General features: G+C 47.1%; 1 protein-coding gene across 1 annotated transcript in view; it reads right to left on the bottom strand.

Moving 5' to 3' along the window:
• Positions 1 to 23008, bottom strand: part of sdc2 (syndecan 2) — a 49543-nt gene that overhangs the window by 8452 nt on the left and 18083 nt on the right. The gene's annotated exons all lie outside the window — the stretch shown is intronic.

The raw sequence follows: 23008 nt of genomic DNA, 5'->3' as shown, positions 1-23008 counted from the left end.
GAAGACGGAAGACGGAAGGATGGATATCTATCTCATCCACGAGGAATCCCAGAAACACTGAGCTCTGCAGACTGGAGCTCTGTCAGGCGTCGTCAGAGTTTCCTCTCGACCGACACTTCGGTCCCTGTTGTGTTTCTGCAGCGAAGCCCAGTGGAGCAGAAAGTGGACGAGAAGAGCACCGAAGCAAAAGCAGCTCCAGCGTCGAGCACAGACAGAATTATTGTCATTGTAAAGCTGCGCTGCGGTGTGAGTGCAGAACATTTTGATGGCCTGGCCAATCCAGGCTGGTAGAAACATCCCACCCAGTACCTCTGAAGGTGTCCGCTATCGTTACAATCACAAACGACATTTTCACTCCCATTTTAACGCCATAAAGCATATTCAACCTGTCCACCTTTAATTAAACTTGAAACGCTCAAAGGTCAGAATCACACACTGAACATTTATCACCTGCAACCGAAGCTTCAAGTGACAGTAAGAAAAGACATCTTATCCTTGAAGAGATGAAGCTGGAGAGCATATTTCTCACTTCAGTTTATAGATAAGAGGCCATTTAACAAATTTCCTGCTGTGCGACGAAAATAAATCAAATCAAAACATTTTTATTCCCCCTGGGAGCCGCAGGAGGTCTGCAGAGAGGACGGCGCTGTCCAGAGGACGGAGGAAACCATTAGATTACTCCTGTTATTCATAGGGAAACTGAGCGACAACAGAGTTTTCACAGAACAGCTTCTGCGGGAATGTCTTCAACTCTTCTGGTATCCCTGGAATATCAAAATGCTTCGTTCATGATTTCAGAGCGTCCTGCTGAAAGAGGAGTGCGATAACCGCTGAGGACGGAGAGGCTTTCATCTGATCTTTAAAAGAAATAACAACAGGGGGTCATTAGGAAAGGCTGCGGGCTGCAGATCCATTGACTCTCATTGAAGCGGAGGGAAGATCGGTTCATATCACCGCTGAAACACGTCGACGATGAAACGACTGAGCGCAGCTCTGTTTTCTGCTGTGATTTACAGCAGAAGAACTACAAGCAAACTACGACTGTACCTGGACATTAACCTGCGTGCTTTCAGGATACAACCAGAGGAATTCACCGGACCGTACAGTAAAGCCTCGACCGTCCAGACAGTGGAGCAGACACACACTTTCTCCTGTCTGGACCACAGAAATGATAAACAGCCACAGTGTGCGTCTTCTTTTTAAACTGATATAATTGAATAAAAACAACAGGTTTGTAGAAACGTGGGTGTTTGTGACCACAGCCGGTTATCAGATCCGGAATCTTCTGCTTCTGCAGCAAAGTTTTAAGTTTTCTACGAAGAGAAGTTGATTAATGGCCAGATTTTTGTTGTGTTTTTAGCCGTTTGTCCAGCAGCGCCGCCGCGGCACAGGTGGTCGTCCAATCACAGCGTCCGGCCCCCGTCTCCAGGGCGACCCCCTCGAGCGGGGGGAATGTGTGTGTGTGTGTGTGTGTGTGTGTGTGTTCCAGTTCAGCAGGGCCTGTTTGCTCAGAGCGCCGCTCCTCACCTCGCCGAGCGCGGAGGAGCGAACCGATGGAGCTGCTGGACACACCTCAGGAATCACACACGAGCTGGTGTGTGTGACATGGAACTATTCACACCATGTTTTGAGTGTCTGTCTGTGTGTGTGCATGTGTGTGTGTGTGTGTGTGTGTGTGTGTGAGACTGGACTGGCTATAAACGTCTCCATGGCGACATCTATTCAACCTCTGTTCACCAACGTGTGATTGGCTGCACTGCCCCTCTCTGATAGTCCTGCTTCAGTATAAAGGGAATACAAAAGAAAGAGGCCACTATACATCATCCCCGTGTGTGTGTGTGTGTGTGTGTGTGTGTGTATTGCTCCCATTTGCCTGGTTGCTACAGTTGCAGTTCTGCTCTGGGGATGTTTTGCTGATAAACCTGCGGCTGAATAAAGTCGGACGGGAGGAAATAATCAATTGGCTTGGCAGGAAATAAGTGTTCTTTGTTAACTGCGAAGAATAGACGTGCTGTGAGGGAGAAATAATCCCTCATTACTGCCAGCTTTAGACGTTTTGTATTTAAACACAGGGAAAGCAGCCCGGGCTGCGGGGCTATTTTAATGATTGGTATGTAAATGATTTAACTATTTGTACCCTGACTTCTTCAGACACTTGCTCTGAGTTCAGGTTTTAAGGTGTTTAGTTTCTCTTTACCTGTTGTGACGGAAAGTTTTTCACGATTGTGAGAATAAACGCAGAATCTTTGGGAAAATATATTGATTCTTCATTACATTAAAAAAGTAAAAAACTTTTGTTGTGTTTTGTGCGTCTGTTTATACGACGACGACGTCTGGAGTCGCTGAAAACAAAAGTTTTTGAAAACGGCTCGCAAAGAGTAACTTTTTGAAAATACTGTGGCTACACCTCCCGTGGAAAAGCAACTTTTTGAAAATGCTTCATTTATACAGCGTAAAAGGCAGAAAATGCATCTTCCAGCAAATAGTTCAGCGAAAGCTCCACATTTCCACAGAGCATCAATTCAAATCGCAGCAAAACATACGCCGCGTCCTGCAGCCCTCCATGCATCCAGCACACGCCGTGCTGAACCGACACTCACTGCAGGTGTTTCTCTCATTCCAGCACTTTAAACGTGAAATTAAAGGGAGCAGAGTTCACAGACGCTGCTCTCTGTCGCTCGCATTCCTGCAGTATCTCAGCATTTCCAATTACCCTGCTTATTCTAATGCCAGCGTGTTAAGCAATGCTTTTAACCCATTGTGTGTGTGTGTGTGTGCGTGTGTGTGTGTGTGTGTGTGTATGTGTGTGTGTTTGTGCAGTCCTGAGAGAAAAGGCCAGGCGCTCTCCATAACAAAGAGGCCGGGAGCGCGCACGGCGAACCGCGCCGTGAAAGGGAAATGGAAGAAAGACAGAAGACGCAGAACAATACGTTCCTCCATCTCTGCTCTCTGACTTGTGGAATAAAGGCCTTTCACCTCTGATCAAAGAGGGAATTTGTTCAAAGCAACTTTATCTTAACCTTTCTGGCCCCGTCCTCCTCTAAACAGCCCCTCCCCCGCCGCTCTCGGGGCGGACCCATGTGGTCGGCGGGGCAATACCGGCACAATGGGGCCAGAAAAGAAGGAAAAAAGGCAAAGGCAGGTCACAAGATCAACCGGTGACAAAGGCCACTAATGAGATAGAGGCCACACACACACACACACACACACACACACACGCCCAGTCTTGTATTTCTATCCTTGTGGGGACCGTCCATTGACTCCCATTCATGTCTAGCCCCTAACCCTGACCCTTACCCTAACCCTAACCCACACCACAACAAAGCCTAACCCTAAAGAAATGTTTTTGCACTTTTACTTTTTTCAGTAACAACAACATGGTCAAGAAAACACTGTTTCTCCTACTTAGGACCGGAAAAAGGTCCCCACAAGGCACGTCGTTCCACGTTTTGCTATCCTTGTGGGGACATTTGGCCCCGACAAGGATAGAAATACAAGAACACACACACACACACACACACACACACACACACACACACACACACACACACACACACACGCTTGAGTGGACGTGTTTTACAAATGTATGCAAGCATCCATTGATTACACATAAGACACATATTAGAGGGGGCAATTGAGCATGTCACATTACAGCGGTGTGTGAAGGGGGGGGCCCAAATAGATCAAAACACACACACACACACATTAACACACACTCCTCCTGCACAGAAACATCATTATGATGCAACACTTTGGTCTGAGCCGCATGAATAACGTGCGGCTGTGCTAATGAAGGACGCTTTTTCTTCGTTAAGAAACAGAAAGGAACTTCGGATTCGATGAGCGTTTCCATTTATCATGTTTTTGATTATTAATCGTCTGGTATGTGTGTGCTTTCTCAGAAAACAGTAGAGAGAGTCCCACTACAAGCTGGATAATACAGTATGAATGCTTCTCATTCTTGACCTACGGTGCAAGAGCCAAAGATGCTGAATTATTCATGAAAAACATGGAATATTTTCACATTTCAGAGGCTGGAACAAGAGATTTCATCCAATAATCTTGTTTTTCTCTTCATAGAAAATCAGTGTGAGTAGCTACCAATCAATCAGCATTGTTCAACCCTTGACTGGAATGAGACTGAACTTGAAAAGCATGATTAAAAATGGATTTATTTCTGTTGTAATTGGATTTTCTGATTTAAAATGGAATTTCATTCAATTAAAACTGAATGTAACCCCTCAGACATTTGAATTTTCCCCATAAAAACTGCATCACATCTCCTGAATGTTGTTTTAATTCCTTCTTAAAAATCAAATCAGCAACCATGTGCGTACTTCACATTACCGTGCAATGACAAGGTGAAGTGGATCGGTGATAAATATGACATTACTTAGTGTTCTGTTTAAAATTCCCGTTCCAAGTTCACAGTCAACAGTAACCTGATTTTTTTTCCTTCCCGACATGTTCTACAAGACCCAAAATTTCTAATTGACAGTCAAAGAAGGCAGAAAATATTCATATTATCAAGGCTGTAACAAGTAATTTTGTCCAAAAATATCAATAAACCTCAAATTAATTTGCTGCAAGTAACTCTGATTCGACTTTTTTGGCTTTCCTAATTGAACAAATCTGAATATTTTTAGTATGTTAGTGAATTTAACAGGTTCAAATTAGATTAATTTCCGTTGAAACGACACTAAAATACAGTTCATTCAGGTCTTTGACTCAGTTTTACTGAAAAGTGCATCATTAACAGTATATAATACATTACAAGGCAGAGTGAAGTGCCTTTTGTAAATCTCTTCTAACACACACTGAGTAATAATATAATGTTCCTGATTCTTAAATTAATCATTCCTCATTGAGGATTTTATGAATAAGGAAAAAAAAAATCCAATCTGTAGCTCACAGAGGGACAAGGATTTAAAAATACAGAGTTCAAAACTGAACGTTTCCATGTTTTGGAGAATGTTTCCGTCACTGACGCTGCGTTATAATGTGAGAAAACTTGGTGTTTTTGTTTGATATGCTGCACTTCTGGTGCCTCTGCTGACTGATGTGATTAAAATGTAGCAGCTGTGCTGTATTCTGTGCTTTTCATCCTGGTTCTCAGTCACAATATCAAAACTGAACTTCAAGAACTTCAGTGAATGTTGAATCCTTGATCATTTTATTTCAGATTAAGCGAAATGGGACAGAAAACTAGAAAATTCAATGTCAAATGATGAGTTGAATGAGATTTCTGCAGGATTCATCACATGCTTCTGAAAAGTAATGCATCAATCCTTTTAAACGCCACAAAACACTGTTTTAATGAAAATTTAATGATGTTATGCAGGAAACTACCCAGGCCAACTTCGCATGTGGGAATACAGAAGTCGTCTTTGCACGTTTGAAACACAACAAAATGAACGAACAAATGGCAAAATCCATGCAGCGCGGGAATGTCGAACACGTTTGAGTTCAGGGGCCACAGACAGTCCAGTTTCCACTAAATTTGTTTGAAGAAAGAAAAGTTTCCAGGTGAGTCGACATCGAAAAACTCTGGCAGGTAAACCTCCTCAGTTTCGCAGGAAAACTCTTTCGTCAACCTCAGATCTGTAAATCCACACGTCGCCTGTAATCTTCACGTTTCGACAAAGCTTCTGGAATAGAGAGTCTGAGCTGAACAACCTGAAATCAGAGCGGATCTGAGAGGAGGAAACGCTCCGCTTGACCTCGATGCACCTTTATCTTTGGGGGCCGTCAGGCGTGCGTCTCTGCCAGCCGAACGCAACGCCAGCTCGACGGAGGCGCTTTCCTCTATCGCTGAACGCGTGTGCGCAGACACGATAAACTCTGCTCTCTTTATCAGCCCGGTGACATTTACAGGTAGTTTTCTGCTTTTAGCCTTTATCACAGCCTCTGCGCTGAAGCAGACATCAATCTGCCGCCTGGTAAAGCGGAGCAGACATCGAACAGCGGTCAGCAAACGGCGCGTGCAGGAGGGATCGCTTAGAAACGCTCGACTCTCGACGTGTAAACGGATTTCTAAATGGATCCAAATGGAAATGCTTCACTCTGCAGCTTCCTCTTCATAATTAATGAGGATCGTGTGTCTGAAGCTGCAGAAAAAGACTTTAAGTCAACAGTCACAGTCAACTCCGGTCGGGTCTCCGGATCAGCCAGACCTCGTTCACCAGTGGCGTGAATTGTCCTCACACACAATCACCTACACACACACACACACACGCAAACAGCCTCACTTGGACACCTTAACCAGCAGATGCTGCGACGGTCTGAAGGAAAGGAGAGAAACGAGGAAGCAGGTAGCCGCTCCTCCTGCTTCACCCAGAATCCCGAGAGAACGGTAAGAATGGACAAAACGCCAGATGACGGCGAGGAAGGGAGGGGACCGAGAGATGGGTAAAAGAGAGGCGGTGTGTGTGTGTGGAGAGACGGAGGGAGTTGAAGGGGAAATAACCCGCTGCTGAAGACAATCCTGCTGCAGCCTGGAGGCCGTTCGGCTAAAAGCCTGTCAGAATCAGCCTGTTCGTGCCCAGTGGGGCTGAAAGGCAGCGGCCTATATGCGCTTTACAGTATGTGTGTGTGTGTGTGTCAGGGTAGTGTTTGCCCTGCTCTCTTCCTATGAGATGGAGGGAAGAGATGAGGGGACACACACTCACACACTCACACACACACACACATACATGGGGAAAATGGAGTCATCTCCAGCATGCTGAGGCTCCTGTCGACGCCGCTCTCACTTCTAACACGACAAATATTAGCTCAACTCGCAGCCGGACCAGGGGGAATGGTGTTCCTCAGAGGAATGCACACACACACGCGCACACACACACACACACACACACACACACACACACACACACACACACACACACACACTGAGACATTAGTGTGTCCGTGAATGCACCCATGGGACACACACTTGTGCCAACACAGACAGCGGCACACACACAAGTCCTTATCCAGCTCTCACATCTCAGATGCGTGAGATGAATACACACACACACACACACACACACACACACACACACACACACACACATCATAACGCCGACTTCAGAGAGAAGAGAAGGTGGAAAACAAGTGCGGGGGGCCGGCAGACGGCCAGCGCCTCAGATCTCTGCTCCCGAACCGCCGGTTCCTCGAGTCGAGCCCCAGAAAACACCCCCGCCTTCCGAACGTCGCGCATGTGCAGCGCAAATGTCCGCCGCTCAATATTTAATGAGAATATATGAAGCTACATTAGCTGCAGCGCTTTCATACATGCCCCCTTTTATATTTAATTGAGCGCCCTCTTTTTTTAGACGGTCTTTCTGCGAGCTGAATCATGCTGCTGAAACAACTCAATGATTTATCATCCAAACTAAATTAAGGAGCAAAAATGTTCCGGGGCCGGAGTTTTCTCATGCTGAACCTGATTCGGTCTTTCAGTCTTGATGGGACTGAGTCTGACTGCTGCTCTGAGAGGAGGATTTTCCACCGGGTGTAACGTCAGCGGACGGTCGCCTTCAGGTAGCGAGCGCACATCTGTTTCTGGTTGCAAAAAGTTTAATTTCTTTCGTTTCCTTGAGAGTCAATGCTTCGGTCCATTTGTGGATCTCATCTGAGGCTGATCGAACATATAATCAAATGAGAGACGTCACTATTAGCTAATTACCTATTCTACCCTCGGAAAAATACATAAATTAGTGTTGGAAGATACCACAGAATTTCTTTTTGATTGGATTTCAAGTAAAACTAATGTTGGTATCAGTGATACTGATCCAATCCCGATCCAATAACAATCCCACACTGATCCAAAACCGACCTGACACTGAACTGACAACAAACAGATCCTGAACTTGTTGGCTTCCCAAGCTCATGTGAGTTATTCTTCATTAGTGGAAAAAATAAATCATGAATCAGTCCAACTGTTTTTTCCAGAAAAAAACAGTCCCTAAAAGGAGCATTTCCTCTGTCTTCAACAGTGTGTTTAACACATCGCTTTGCTTATTTGCAGTTATTTTTATTCTGCATGATTGCATCTTGTTAGCTTAGCTTAGCATGTAAGCATGGGGAACAGTTATCTTAGCTCTGCGCAAGCATCTTTCAAAAAGAATTCCCCCAAAAGCATTTCTGGCGTCTCATCGACTCTCTAATGACTCACTGAAACAAACGGAGGATGTGAGATAATAATCCATCAGCGCGGCGAGCAGCCGCGGCGAGCAGCCCGTCGACGATATGCAGAGCTGAGGATGTGTGGGAGAAAGAGGGAGACGGTTTGTTAACGCCTAATTATGTGAGTGAAGGCGGCGGTTCGGCCCGCCGGCCTCCACTTTGTCTGCCGCGGCCGGCCTGCAGCGGATCTATAGCGGGAGGTCAGCGCGGCGCCCGGGTCCGCCGTCTCCCCGTCCTCCCACCCGCTCGCCCCCAGCCTGGACTTTAAGCGGAGAGCGCTCCTCCTACACTTTGAAGACGAGAGGAGAGTCTGTCTGAGAAACTGTCCCGGTTTATAAATAAAACTCCTTCAACCTGTTGCATCAGCTGGAAGCTCCACTGCGGGAATAACAATTCAGGAAAACGTTGCACAAAGTTATTTGCGAGTTAGTGGCGTGGGCGACACGGTGGAGGAGTGGTTCGCCGTCTCGCCCTCACAGCGGGGTCATCCCGGGTTTCAGTCCAGGCTTCGGAGTCTGCTGCTCAGTGGACCAGGTAGTTGTAGGAGTTTTAAGAAATAACCTCAAGTCCGTGTTTTTGAAACATCTCCTCACCGAAACGCCTCGAGCCAGGACTCAAACCGGGGAACTTCTCCTTGTGAGGTGAGATCGCTAACCACTTGTGTGTCCATGTTTGCAGTAATAAAGCGAGAGCCTTCTGTTGCGGCAACTGTCTGGCGGCCGCTCCGGGGAAGACGGCGCCTCGTCCAGGATAACAAATTGGGCCTGGCTTGACTTCCTGCAGGTTGAGGCACCGGCGGAGCGGACAGCTGCCGCCGCTCGCCACGCCAATAAATAACCGCCGGCTGAGCGACGGCGCTGTTATCGTAGGGAGAAAAATCAGGACGGGAGCAGCCGGCGACGTTGGAACATTCAATCCTGTCGCGGCAGCGGCTGCTGACGGCCGAGCGGACCGCCTGCGAGACGGACAGAATGGAAGGTCTGGGTGAGTCACGGCGGTGGGCGGCGAGCTTTGTTTGGGAAATGTAAATCGGGAGAGGAGGCCGTTCAGCCACCTACAGGACTGCCAGAGAGGATGTCCAAACTGTAACTCCTGACAGGCCAGAAACGCTCGTCTGTGTGTGTGTGTGTGTGTGTGTTTGTGTGTTTCGGTCTGCCTTTGCGCTCTTTGAACCCACTCTAACTTTTATTGCCCTCCCAGGGATCATAATAAGGAACTAATTGATAGTCTGTGAGCCTCGGGCGAACGAGAGGGGGAGTTCCTGCAGGAAGTCCACACAAATCAAACTCTCTCACAACCCCGAAGGTCTGGAGCTCCTCCTGCTGAGATGTGGAGGGCAGCTGTGTGTGTGAGTGTGTGTGTGTGTGTGTGAGAGAGGTAGAGTGGGTGGAAGAGAGACAGACAGCGAGAGAGAGAGAGAGAGAGAGAGAGCGCAATAGTCTGAAGTTGACATTTACAGAGTTTGCACATCTTTGCCACTTTAATACTTGAACACACACTTTTTGACCTGATAGCTGAATAGATTCACATCGATATGCGGCCTGTCAGAGAACGTCCTGTGTTATAATGCAGGACGTTAAAAAGCTTTCAGTTCTCTCTCTGTGAAGATTATTTTAGAGGAAACACTGGAAAACTTTCTGCCAGTTTGAACTATAAGTGTATATCTGTTAATTGATTAGAGCTCAGGGACCACATGCAGCCCAGCTCCATCTTGATTGGGTCGGACTGCTTAAACAACGCTATAATAACCTTTAAATTTATACTTTAACAATCTTTCCTTGTTGTGACGCAGAGTATATGAGATGAAAACGTCTGTATTCTCACAAAAATCAAAATAATTACTCCAAAAAATGACTACAAAGTAAAAAAAAAAAACAAAAAAAAACATGTTTTCAGAAACTGCCCCTGACAGCGTAGCTTTGAGGCTAGTCTGATGGCAGCATTAAAGGCAGCATCAGCGATTCTTCAGCTCACGTCTCAGAGTTGTGTTGTGATGCTACTTTGAAGAAATGTTTCAAAAATATAATCGTTTTCTCTGAAATTTTCACAATCGGCTTGGTGGCTGAGCCTCGTGTGGGCCAGTCTTGGACCACGAGCCTTATGTTTGACACCCCTTCTGTAAAGAGTAGTGGCTAAGATGCTATGAAACCAAAACATACAACTGAGTGAAGCTGCTGCAGGTTTATGCTGCAGCTTCTGGACACTGTGTCTCTGGATCTGTTCGGCCTGCTTTCTGCCTGATGCCAGCCGATCCGTCTTGATGCTTTTCTCTCTTATTATGCTCCAAACACAAGCCGTGCAGGCAGAAAGCCACCACCTCCGAGTCTGTTAAAATTCAGCTAATTTCAGAGGCACAAGCAGCAGTGGATCGACGGCATTCCAGCACAATAACCTCAAAAACAACCACAACTCAGTGCAGAGGAGTATGAGCGTCTGAAAAGTACAATATCTATTTACAAAATCCACGAAAAGTAAACACGGTTTTTAAATAATGTGAGTTTAAATTATGCCTCCTTGTGCAAAATACAATAAAACATCAGAAAACCATGTCACCTATTTAAATGCAAATGACTTCAATTTGTCTGTATTTGGTGGTTAAAAAAAAAAAACTTACAGAAAGTTGTGAAATCTTTTCTGCAGCGGCGCTTCTCTTCAGGTTAACGTTGGAAAAAGTTGATTTTTGCAGCCTTCAGCATCTTTTTGTTTGTTTTGTTAGAAATCCACCCCGACAGCAGGCGCTTTTTTCTTGATTCCTATTTTCACTAAAACAAGTAATTCAGCCAGAAGCAGAAGTGTCTTCTGTTAAACCATCAAGCTTAACCGTTGCATAATCATAACATTTTGATAGGTTGTCAAACATGAGGCCCGTGGGCCAAACCCGGCACACAACAGGCTCCGATATGGGCCACCAGGCCATCAAACAAACTGCTAACATTTCAAAGAAAGCGGTGATTTTTGAACTTCAAAGTTTAAATCTAAAGCTCATTTTGGCGCCGTTTTCCCGGCCCGACCCACTCAGGATGTTTTGAGACGTATGTGGCCCCTGAACTGAAATGCGTTTCACACCCCTCCTCCCGTGGGCTGCATTTGGCCCTCGGGCCATATGTTTCACACCCCCGACCCTTAAAGGAGATTTTCCTTTCCACCCTCACCAAAGCTGCTCATACGGGGGTTTTTTTTAATGTTATTTTTGAGACGTAAGAGTGGCATGAGAAGACGATGCTGTAATAGGTTTTATATAAATAAACTGTCCTGAATATGGAAGAAATTACCCCTCCCTCCCAACCTTTTTCCTTTCTTCCCCCCACAGCTCTGGGCGGATTAGACGGCGGCCCCTCGGTAGGTGAAAGGCCCCCCCTCGACAACCTGAGCACAAGCTGAGCATGTGGGCTCAGATTCATATCGGCTCCTGTTCCAAAACAAACGGCCGTCTGACAGAGAAAGGCACACAGCACATTCCACAGGGCTCAAGCCCCTCCATGAGGGGGCTGGCAGGAGCCGGAGGGGTTTCCAGCTCACACTTCCAGGGGTGTGTGTGCGCGTGTGTGTGTGTCGATTCTCACAGCCGGCCTGATCCTGAAGGTGGGACGTCTCGGTGTTCCTCGCTGTGATGACAGCTGAGTTTATTTATCAACTCAATAAACTGAGAAACAGAACAAACAGTCTGGTTTTGCTCCTAATCAATCGGTTCCAATACATTACCTGAAGCGTCTGAACTTTTTGTACTTTTAGGAAATGTTTTGTAGCTATTATTTCACATTTATACAAAATCCATTTAAAATTTTCATTCTCTTTATGAAACCTTTTTTACATCTCTTGAAATGTGCTTTCTGTACCTTTAATTTCAATCAACGACAACGCTTTGCGAACTGGTGATTCAGTTCAATACGACTCAGGAGAAGCTTTGCTTCTCTAGTAGAAATCAAGCATTTATCAGCGCTCATGCTTGAAATTTAAAGTACTTTCTGTCCAGTTTCACTGGATGTTCTGAAATCCTCATTTTATGGAGTCCCACCCAACCTATTTTACAATATCAGATGAGTCTTTACACGCAAGAGGCAGGATTTACTCCTCTTTGCAGTAATCTAAGCAGAGACGGGCGAGTCCGTTTGGGAATCTTGGGTAAGAAGTCTGGCTTGGTGAGAACAACTCAAGTATTGAGAAATGAATTAAAACAGGGTTGGTCTTTTTTTTTTTTTTTTTCTTTTTTTTTTAAACAAGATTTCTTCCTTCAGAAGAAATCGTAGTGAATGAATCTTTTATCCTTTCTATTCATATAAAAACCACTCTGGTGAATGAATGGACATATTTTTTCTGTGGGCTGTTCAAAGCATCAAGTCAGATCAAGATCTTGAAGCCAGCATGTATGAAAAGACGTGTTTTGTCAGATATAATGGGAGTAATTCCTGATTCGTCTTTGGGAAGCTGCTTTGATTTTACAGTCTTTGTTTCCAGCCAGGTTCTCGGCGGTCTCCGGCACGCCGCTTGTTCTGTTCCGCGCCGCACATCACTGACAGTTACTGTGATTGCAAATTACCTAAATTGCTACAGCTCATTTGTCCCGATTCCCGCCGTTAATTCCGAGCGTGCATGATGTGTATTTATAGGCGCACCGCGTTTCCGATCTGAAATAAGGCGGCGAGGTGGCGCGGGGTTCGCCAAGAGCCTCGTTCCTTCGACATCTCCGTGCACGGCGCAGTTTAAAGGACGAAGCCGAGCTTTTACAAGTGCATGAGAGCGAGTTTATATCCCCATAAAGATTAAGGCAATGGGCTGTGGCTGCGGGACAATCCGCCGCACCGCACCGTCTCTGCAGGTGAGCCTCTTCGCTCCGCGGCGGCTCAGACTGCTGGGAACAGAGCCATGCTAGCGCTCTGCTGGAGATGGAGAGGGCTAGCAGAGTTAGCGCTTTGCTCCAGGAGAGCTGAGAGACATTATCGGCAATAGCTAACCTACTTTAGTGTCACCCGACTCGCCAAAAACACACCTTTAGATGTCAGTTCAATACAATTTGAGCTAATAAACCAATGAGCTGAGATTGATCTTTCTGTTTTTGCCTGTACCAGTTAGATGGATTGGTATATTTTGCACAAAGCTTCACTGCCCTACTTTTCAGTCGTGTTTGAATTTTCTAAATGTCATCAACAGTTCTTGGAGTTCTTGTTAATCACATTTGCATGATAAAATCTTAATCTTGGACTGAAGGATCTCATACATGTTGATTAGCAGGAATGATGGTGGGAAAAGCTCAGTTTGTGAATCTTACTGAGGTTCATCGTCTTCTCTTCCCTCAAAAACTACAACACGGTGAAAGGTCGCCGGTGCCGTTAACGCCGTCTGGCTGCTGAAGCTTTGAGGAATTTCGCTGCCAGCTTGTAAACAGCACCGGCGCGTCTCGCTACCTACGATAACACGCCGCTTTCGAAGCAGCGCCTCTCGCTCCTCTTGTTTTTCCTCCCCGCAGTAATACACCGCCTGGCTCGTCGAGCGTTTCCTCCCTCGCAGAATTGCTTCCCAACAGGAAAGAATTCCAATTCCACGGCTTCCAAGGAAAAACAGACGGGAACAATGACACTCCCGCCACGCTGTCCGCCGCGCCGCCCCCCCACCGTGATGAGCGTGAAGACCGAGGATCCAGCGCGCCCAACGTGAATTCCACCACCGACTTTCTTCATCTGACCACGAAATACTTCAGCGCTCAAATTAGAGCCGTCGGGTTCTGCGGACCGGCTCCCTGGAGGACCGCGTTTAATGGAAACCTCGCAGTGCGATCTCTCCCCGGCTGCTTCCAGCACTCAGGAAACGCGTAACGATGTGGCGCTCGTGCGGCCTGGCCGCGGCCCGATTCGAGGACTACCTCAGCGCCGCGGCATCCGGCCCGGTGGACCGTAACCGAGTCCCGCCCTCCCCTCCTGCAGGCCCACCGGGTGGGGATTCGGGGGAAATTCCTTCGTTAAACGGCTCCTGATATGCTCGGGAAAGTGGAGATTCTTTGTCAACTGTGAAACTGGAGACACTGGGAAATGGACTTCACCTTCCAGTCATCTGTAATGCCGAGGAGGAGGAGGAGGAGGAGGAGGAGGAGGAGGAGGAACAGCAGATTTGCTGCAGTATGGCAGCTTTCTTCCCTCCAGACAGGAGAGAAATATGAAGCTTAAGAGGAAATCTGGAGCTGAGCGGCGAAGAGACAAAATGCGTACAGAGGGAGAGAGAGAGAGAGAGTTTCTAAGTGCTTTATATGAAGCAGGTTTCACATTATGCATCTTTAAGACTACAATAACCCACAAAGACGCAGCTTTCCAACAATCTGGCGCAGCCCGGATCACCGACACGCTGGTATCGGAGGCTCCGGCCTCTCAGGGACACAAAATGGAGCCGAGCCACGCTGGAGCTGATGTGAACAGCTGTATGAATCAGAGGCCGGTTTTACTGGAGCCAGGGAACGGAAAGACGGTTCGCAGAAAGATCTGCTGTTTGGCCCAAAGTCCGACCGCTCGCCGTCTCCGTCTTCCGAAGCTAAATCATCTTTTCTTCATTAGTTTTCTTATTATTATTCTCATTATAACTAAGCCTCGTATGAGATTTGAGTCTTTAATAAGAGATGAAAACAGTCATGTTTGTGAAACAATCTGATTTCTTCACAGGTACGATGATTTATTTAGTTTTTAAGCTGTCGAATGGTGCGAATGTTAAGAGGGAAAATCCACCTGCTGTTCTGGTTGACTGGATTTAAACGGATCTGAAACACTTCTTGAAAATGCTCCGTCTCCATGTGAACGGGGGAAAACACAACTTTTCTGAGACGCGGGCAGATCTCTGATTGGTCTGATCTCTGCACGCCAACCAGGTGATTTCCCCGCTTTCTATCGGAGTAAAATCTACATAAAAACCTGCCTTCCTGGATGGATGTCTGTGGTTATTTCTGTTTTTCTACAAGGTTTTTAAACCATCAGCTGACACCAGCAGAGGCTTTAACAGCCGTTAGAAACCGACATGCTCTGTAGTCCTTCACAAAAAAGCTGCTACTCCGTTTTAATGATCACAGTCTCTGACTAATGGCAACCTTGGTGAGAACAAAAGAGGTGCTCTGTTTCCTTTTCCACTCATATCCCACCAAATCACGGGTGAAAATGACGGAGCCTGCAGTCGCCACTTCAGCAGCGAGGGAGCATTAGCATGATGACAAAAGCTAATTTTCTCCAAATGGTCTCTGTGACCCTTCTTTCTTCATTGGCTCTCAGAATGAGGAGTCTAATCAGGCGGCGGCGGCGGTGCAGCGCTCTCTCTCTCTCTCTCCCTCTCTTCTCCAAAACAGCAGCCTCCCAGTCGTTCACCTGCACTGCATTAATTCCCATTGAGCTGAGCGTTTAGCCCACAGGTGCAGGCTACATGAGACCCGTGACTTTCGTCTACGCGACTGCAGGAAATTAATGGTTATGCTGCTAACTTAGCATGTATTCTCCCAGGAGCTGCATTAGAGAAAGGAGCATGTGCTGAACCCCCACCCCCCGGTCCCTCCGGTCCTCTAGCGTCTCCCCCCTCGCTGCCGGCGCAGGAGCTCTCGTCTTTCAGCTCCGCTACGCGATCCTCACCTCAGTGGGCAGGAATGCGTTCGTGTACATCCACCTCTATTTAAATGCACGTTATCAGCGGCCTGCTGCTGCCCCGACGCTCCGCAGGCAGCATGTGGCTCCGAGCTGCAGCTCTGCTGGGTTCAGCTGCCGTCACACACACACACACACACACACACACACACACGCACGCACACACACACACATGCACGCACACTCGGCTGCTTTCAAAGCTCAGACGTAAAGAGGGTGCCCAGACCATCTGTGAAGGAACGCAGGACAGAAAGCAGGTCTCTCTTTATCTCCTCCACTAAGAGGAGAACGAGGCCCCAAAAAAGAAGGAGCCATTTTTCATGATTATATTTGCAGCTTAAACTGTCAGGACAGTGGATTAACTTAGAGTTTCCCAATTCCAGAAACATATTTTCAGAAGAAACATGTCGTTTACGACTGCAGTCGCTGCTTCTGAAATCTATCTAACTTTATGAATATTTACTTCTCTACAGGCAATTTAGAGTCACCAATAAACTTAAAATGATTTTGGATTGTGGACGAAAAGCCTTGTGCATGCACTGAGAGCACGAGAAAACTCTCCAACTGGGGATCGTCCTGCTGTGAACAGAAAGTGCTAACCACTGCACCACCATGCAGCCACAACAAAATTAAACCAAATGCACGTTTGCATGAAAATGCAGAATTTCTGTGGCGTTGTTGACCGAACAGGTTCAGTCCATGAGGTTTACAGCAGGTGGATGCAAAGCAGCAGCTTCAGTCATGCTTCTGTCTGCTGATGAGGAAGTATCCAATTATAGAAGCAACACACTCAATATATCCTCCGGCCCCCCCCTCTGCGCCACCGGCCCCCACGCCTCGCTGCTTCTCCCGGCCCCGACTCCCAAATGGGACCACTTCCTGTGAGTCTGAGGCCAAGGAGGCGTTTCCTTCGCTGTACAGGAGCAGATCTTCCAGGTATCTGAACTGTTTCGGACTTTTACGCGTTTTTAAAGATTCATGTCTCGACGGCCCAAAGCGGCCGTTTGGTCTGCAACACCTGGACAACCGTAGAACGCTATGAGCTCGCTGTGGCCGATGCACGGACGCGCTGATAATCGTAATTTCACGCGGATCGACAGATGAGCGGGACGGCGGTCGATCTGCATCACGCACACACACACACACACACACACACACACACACTCCTAAATAAACACAACTACGGTGATTCCACTAAAGCCAAAGACTTCAAAAGCCTGAAGGGGCTCCCAGCTGAGATAGATCACGCTGTTTGTTATATAAACCTCGGCTGTGCATACACACACCTGTGCCACAGGCAAACAAACACACACACACACACACACACACACACACACACACACACACACACACACACACACACACACACACACACACACACACACACACACACACACACACACACACACACACGTAAGGCCACATGTTATAACTACAACGCTGCTGTGATCTGACCTGGGCACTGACCTGTATCCAAACATATCTCGCTTTTTTACACACACACACACACACACACACACACACACACACACACACACACACACACACACACACACACACACAGAGTTCCCCCATCAGGCAGCCAGTGTGTCAGTCAGAGCTCTGGATAGGGATGAATGCAGCCTTTCAAGCCACAGCAGGCCTGCAATATCATCATTCCTGCACTAACACAGGTGCTGCTTCTGCTGGACGGCCACTGTGTGCATGTGTACATATAACAGCTGTGTGTGTGTGTGTGCACGTGTGTGTGTTATGCATCATGCATGTACAGTACATTTGGATCGTAATCACTTGAGAGGTGCACGAGGTCAGTGTATTCTGCACCACTGACTGTACGTTGTCAACAAAGCACACAAACACACACACACACACATTACTGGAATGTGTTTTGTTTGAACCCTATCACTATAATTAGTCCTGGTGTGTGTGTGTGTGTGTGTGTGTGTGTTCTTGTTCCATGATGCCTCTGCGTGCTTTGTACTGGCAGCAGCCTTTGTTCTTGAACTCTCCAGTTGTTTGAGTTTTGCCAAATGCATGTAAATTACACGCTGAATACGGAGCCTCCGCGCCGCCGACTCGCATCTGATAGGAGAAAACACGCGGCGACACTTTAAACGCTCCGTCCTCGCTCTCCTGTCGAGCGCGCTACTCCTGGCACGCACCCAACTGTTGAGCACGGGTGCTGAGGACTTTAAACTCGGTGCCCTTAATCTCTGAAACAATGGCACGCTCCGGGCTAAGGGGGGGGTCTCATTAATCACTGATCATGTGCTGCCGTCTTACCGCTAAGCTAATCAACTGGGCTCAATCAAGGTGCAGGAGAGAAATTCGCTTTCAGCCTGATCGGTAAAACATTCAAAAGAAATGTCCCGCTGCTAACTTTTTGCGAAGTGTTTTCTAAATGACTGGGTTAGAATGTTGGGCCACGAGCAGGTGACGTTGTCTGATTTTGTAACAAAGCTAAACTCAAAATCTCGAGTGTGACAGAAAACTTAAAAAAATCTCATTTCTGGAAATAAATGGATCCTGCTTCTCGTTCTGCCCAGCATTCTGTCCCCGACGCCTCACTGCCTGTTTTTCACCCGTCGCCTTATCAACGCGCCGGCATGCTTTCCATTAGCTCTCCTCTTTTTACAGGCTGGCGTGCACGTGTCGGCACCTTTTGTGTTCACGCACCGCGTGTGTGTGTGTGTGTGTGTTTGCTTGACAAATGGAGTATGCAGCCAGATTTCAGTGTAATGCTTTCCAGCTTTCCAACCCGACTCCAGCGTCTCGGAGTCTACCTGCGGGTGTCTTTAACCAATCTGCTGCCAGAAAAAGAATCCTGAGCTTTTCACTGCCAGACCATTAACGCCACCACATGAAAGCTCTCCGGAGGACTGCGGGGGTCAAACTTTGCCCCGTGTCTTCCCCACCACATAAACTACGGCGGGGATGTTGGGCGGACTGCGGGAGAAGCAGGATGTTGCGGACAGGTTGGAGGTCAAAGGTCCCCGTTCCTTTATGTACTTTAAAACTGCACTTCTTCCCCCGCCTGACCAGCTTCTGAAGACGCCCGGTGACGAATGTGTTCCAAGCGGTTTACCCAAAGTGAGTGCACCAAAGTTTATGACGGAAACCGCCATATTCGCCGCCGCCTTTAATCCCTGTCTGTTTATGCACCTTTCAGCGGGGTAAGAATTGATGATGCACCACATTCCTGGGGATGCCAATCTCTCACTGCTGCCAGCTCTGACAAATAGGCCTTTATCACCTGAGATGAAAGCCGGAGGGGGGAGCGGGAGGCGGCGGCAGATGGGACAGAGGCAGGCGAGGTGGGGGAAGAGGGAGGAGAACCATTTCGCCGCTTTGTTGGCTGATCGGGTTCAATCCTTGTGGTGCAGCCACTGAATTCCCATCCAAGCCTTTTCCTTAAGAGGATTTGGACTCAAGGCAGTCGACAGGCCGAGAGACGAGAGTATGTGTGTGTGTGTGTGTGTGTGTGTGTGTGTGTGTGTGTGTGTGTGTGTGTGTGTGTGTGTGTTTGGGGTGGAGGGGAGGAGCTACCCCCTGATAGGGGGGAAGAGACGGAGGAGAAGAGCAGATCGGAAAACTGCAGGAAACGTAAATAAATTCCCCCCAGAAGTGATGCCAAAGCTATTTAAAGAGCCCGAGGCTGCAGGGGTGGCGCAGGAGGGTTAAAGGAAGTCGCAGCCGCCCTGAAGAGAAAGGGGGCAGCGGCGGTCTGAGGAGCTGATGAGCAGCAGGGCGGCAGGGGAGGCAAGAGATGATAGCAGAGTAGTGGCAGGTGGTGATCTCTGATCCCATTATACTGGGCTAATCCCGAGCTGCAGTGAGCACGCTTCCATGTTTAATAGCCAGCGTGTGTGTTGTTGCTGCTGGCGTGACAGCAGCAGTGCTCTGTCAGGCAACCTGCAGCCTCACTGCGTCTAAAACAAAATTAAAGGAAGTAACGAGTTGGAGCTGGATTAAGTGTTTAAATTGAGTTTCGTTGATGGATGTTGTGGTATGAAAATTATTACAGTCAATAAATGAAGGCAGCCTGTTGAAAATCAAAATCATTTTAAGATTAATCACCAATTTGCATGCAAAACTAGTGCAATTAGGAGGGTTTTTTTAAATATATAAGCCCAATATTAAGTCATATTTATGGGGCATTTTAGCCTATAAAACAATACATGGCATAAAATGTCAGTGGTGGAAAAGCATTCTCATTTTAGCTGTAAATCATAAGTTTGGTCAGTTTTATTCATCAAAACATTTGATTTTTAAACCAATCATCACCAAACTTAAACACTTCCTGACCTGTGGGAGCTCACATCGCCTGACGCTGGGTTTTCAAATGACAGTCAGATTGCTCAAAGTGCAGTCAGGACGGCGACGGAGTTAGCCTCGATGCTAGCAGAGCTTTATTTTCTGCTCCTCATATCTCTAGAAGAGCTGTGAACACCCGAACTGACTCATCCGAAAGTTCCATGTCACGTTAACGCCGTCACACGCACACGAAATGAACGCTTATTCCAAACGGTCGGAATGTGCATCTGAATGCTCAATCTTCTCCCAGAGCCAGCAAGAAAAACAATCCCATCAATCTCGCCTCAACTCTGTTTGTTGCTTTTCGTCCACAATCATTTTTCTAGTCGTTTAACAAGCTCCCTCTTTCGTGTCGTTCGCTCTCGCTACTTTTTTTTTCTTTTCGTGTGTCTGCCTGCGCGCCGTCTCACCCTCGCTCAAAGAAAGAAAAGAAAAGCAGCAGACTTCTGACGGCTCGCTGGCTGTCAGATAAAACGCCGCTCGTCTCAGCTAGCATCCAGAAAACAATAAAACTCAGGTGCAAACTTTTGAGGAGTTGAGAAAGAGCAGGTACGGAGTGATTGGGTGAGTGTGAGAGCCGGCTGCCCTTTGTTCCAGAACACACTGCCGTCACTTATAGTTCAATACGCAGGAGCTCGTATTTATAGTCTCCAAGCCGACGTGTCTGGATCACACACTGTTTTTCCACTCGCTCCGACTCTTAAAAATAGGGACGTGGAATCTAGTCAGCAAATTTCAAATGGAGGACCTTGAATTGCACTTTCAGGTTTACTAAACTAACTTGTCATTCAAAAGAGCTTTTCAAAAAAGTTTTCAGAACCTACCGAGCATGTGCACAGTAGCGGCATTTCAGAAAAGTTGCATTTTCCCCTGTTTACATGAAGACAGAGCGTTTTCAAAAAAGTAGCATTTTCAGTGGTTTGGTATATAAACAGACCCCCGTCATAACTCCAATGAAAGTTTTCCATTTTCACTTGAAAACGTTGTTGTGTAAACAGGGCCTAAGTGTCCTGTCGGAATGAAATAAGACACCAAATGTCTAAAGATCGTCTCAAACATTCTTAATGTTCCTCCCTGATGCAGCGTGTTGCCTGCAGACACAGCATGTCGTCCTTTGAAGAGAAGGAAAAAAAAGGAGTGTGTCTTCTTGAGGGAAATGCAGTTTGAAAGAAAAACGATGGCACACGGCGGGCTCCAGTACAAACTGTGACTACATCCCAACGTGGGCTCAGCGTGACTCATGTAATTGCACATTAATGACACCGTCTAATTCTGAGCCGAGCCGCGTGCCAGACTCAGTGTCGGGTCCGCAGCCACACAGGTTCTCATCCGTCGTCAATACAACCAGAAATTAAAATATGAGCAGACACCCGGACACAAATCCTCACACGGCTGATCGGTGGAACACGTTGGTGCTGAAACGACCCCTGATAGATGTTAGTGGTTGAAGTGACGGGAGAGAGCGTCAGGCTCCAAAACCTCAAACTGTGAAAGTAATGACTAATACAGTCCAAACAGCCAACGCTGGACGAGGCTGGTCAGCTGTTACAGAACATGTCAGAATGAAGTGAAATGAGCACCTTTCAATAGACTAGAATAGATTTAATCACCAATGGAGAGCATGGAAATTCCAAACAGCCTTTCCAGACCAGCAGTATGGCCATAATACCTCCATTCAGTCTCAAAATCAGTCAATGTTTTAGGCAGGGATGGTGCTGAATTCGGTACTTTTATAGGTACCGATCAAATTCTGTCAGTACAACCGAGTATCGATTGACATAAACTCAAACGGTACCATGTTTCAGGACCTGAACACATCCTTGTGACTGTGAGGGAGTGAAGAGTTGGCGATTTTCCATGTCGGGCTGAACACAGCACTGCACGCACCAGAGCGTAATGCCGTCATTAGCTAGCATGCTCAGAAGTATGGCTCCACTTTTCAAAATGCGATGCAAACTACGCTCCGCTGCGGCTGGAAAACTTCTAATCTTAGGAAGCTGCAGGTTAAAAACAAGATTTTTCTCAATGCTGAGGAGTGACCAGCCTCAGATCTAAAGCTGCAACTCCTGCATTTTGGCACGTTGGCATCATTTAGCACGCTAGCATCCATTAGCGACTCGTCTGCAGCCAGCAGCAACAAATTAGCATTCTTTAACAGCTCAACACACATAAAAGTACTGGAAATTGGTACCGTTGGATACCGTTGGCGTATCAGTTCAAATGTGAACGGTACCCATCGCTAGTTTTAGGATCATTTCTCTTTAGTGGAACTTTTCTCCACCATTACGTTCATGAATCTGCTCAACCTCACAACCCCAACGGGGCGAGGTCAACCACATCGTGACTGAATGACTCCGTTCCTTTCTTCAGTCTATCAGTATACATCGGGAAGTCCGTCTCCGAGGACTGCAGCCACAGAAAGTGCAGCAGCTCCTTTACCTGTGTGCCTTCACGGAGCGGAGTCACCTGAGCTTCACTCGGCGCATGTCAAAGATTAGCCTGCCGAGGCTCGAGGGTGCTTCAGACCTCTTAGCAGCGCCGTCCACAATAAATCGACCCTGGCATGCGAACGCCGGCAGCCTCGCTATTCCTCAAGGTCTGTTCATTTAAACGGTGTCAACACTGGTTTAACTTAATGCACCGTAAGAGTCAAGGCCACTTTCAAGCAGGACCGAAACAAGCGGCTGATTAGGGAATTCATCTTTCTGTGGAATTAGAATTTTAATCATTAATTTTACCGAGCAAACACAGCAAAAAAAAAAAGAATGGTTTTTGGCTTATTTACGAAGTGAAATGTCATATATTTTCTAAATCACTGGGAGAGGGAGGGGGGCTGGAGCCCATCCCAGCTGATTATAGCACAGTCATGACAGGTTTCCAGTCCATCAGAGCGAAAACACAGAGACACATTCACACGCAGACCC

This window comes from Salarias fasciatus, chromosome 22, assembly GCF_902148845.1.
Source record: "Salarias fasciatus chromosome 22, fSalaFa1.1, whole genome shotgun sequence".
Classification (NCBI taxonomy): domain Eukaryota; kingdom Metazoa; phylum Chordata; class Actinopteri; order Blenniiformes; family Blenniidae; genus Salarias; species Salarias fasciatus.
Note: the sequence above shows the minus strand (reverse complement) of the source record. Positions and strands in the feature narration are given on the sequence as shown.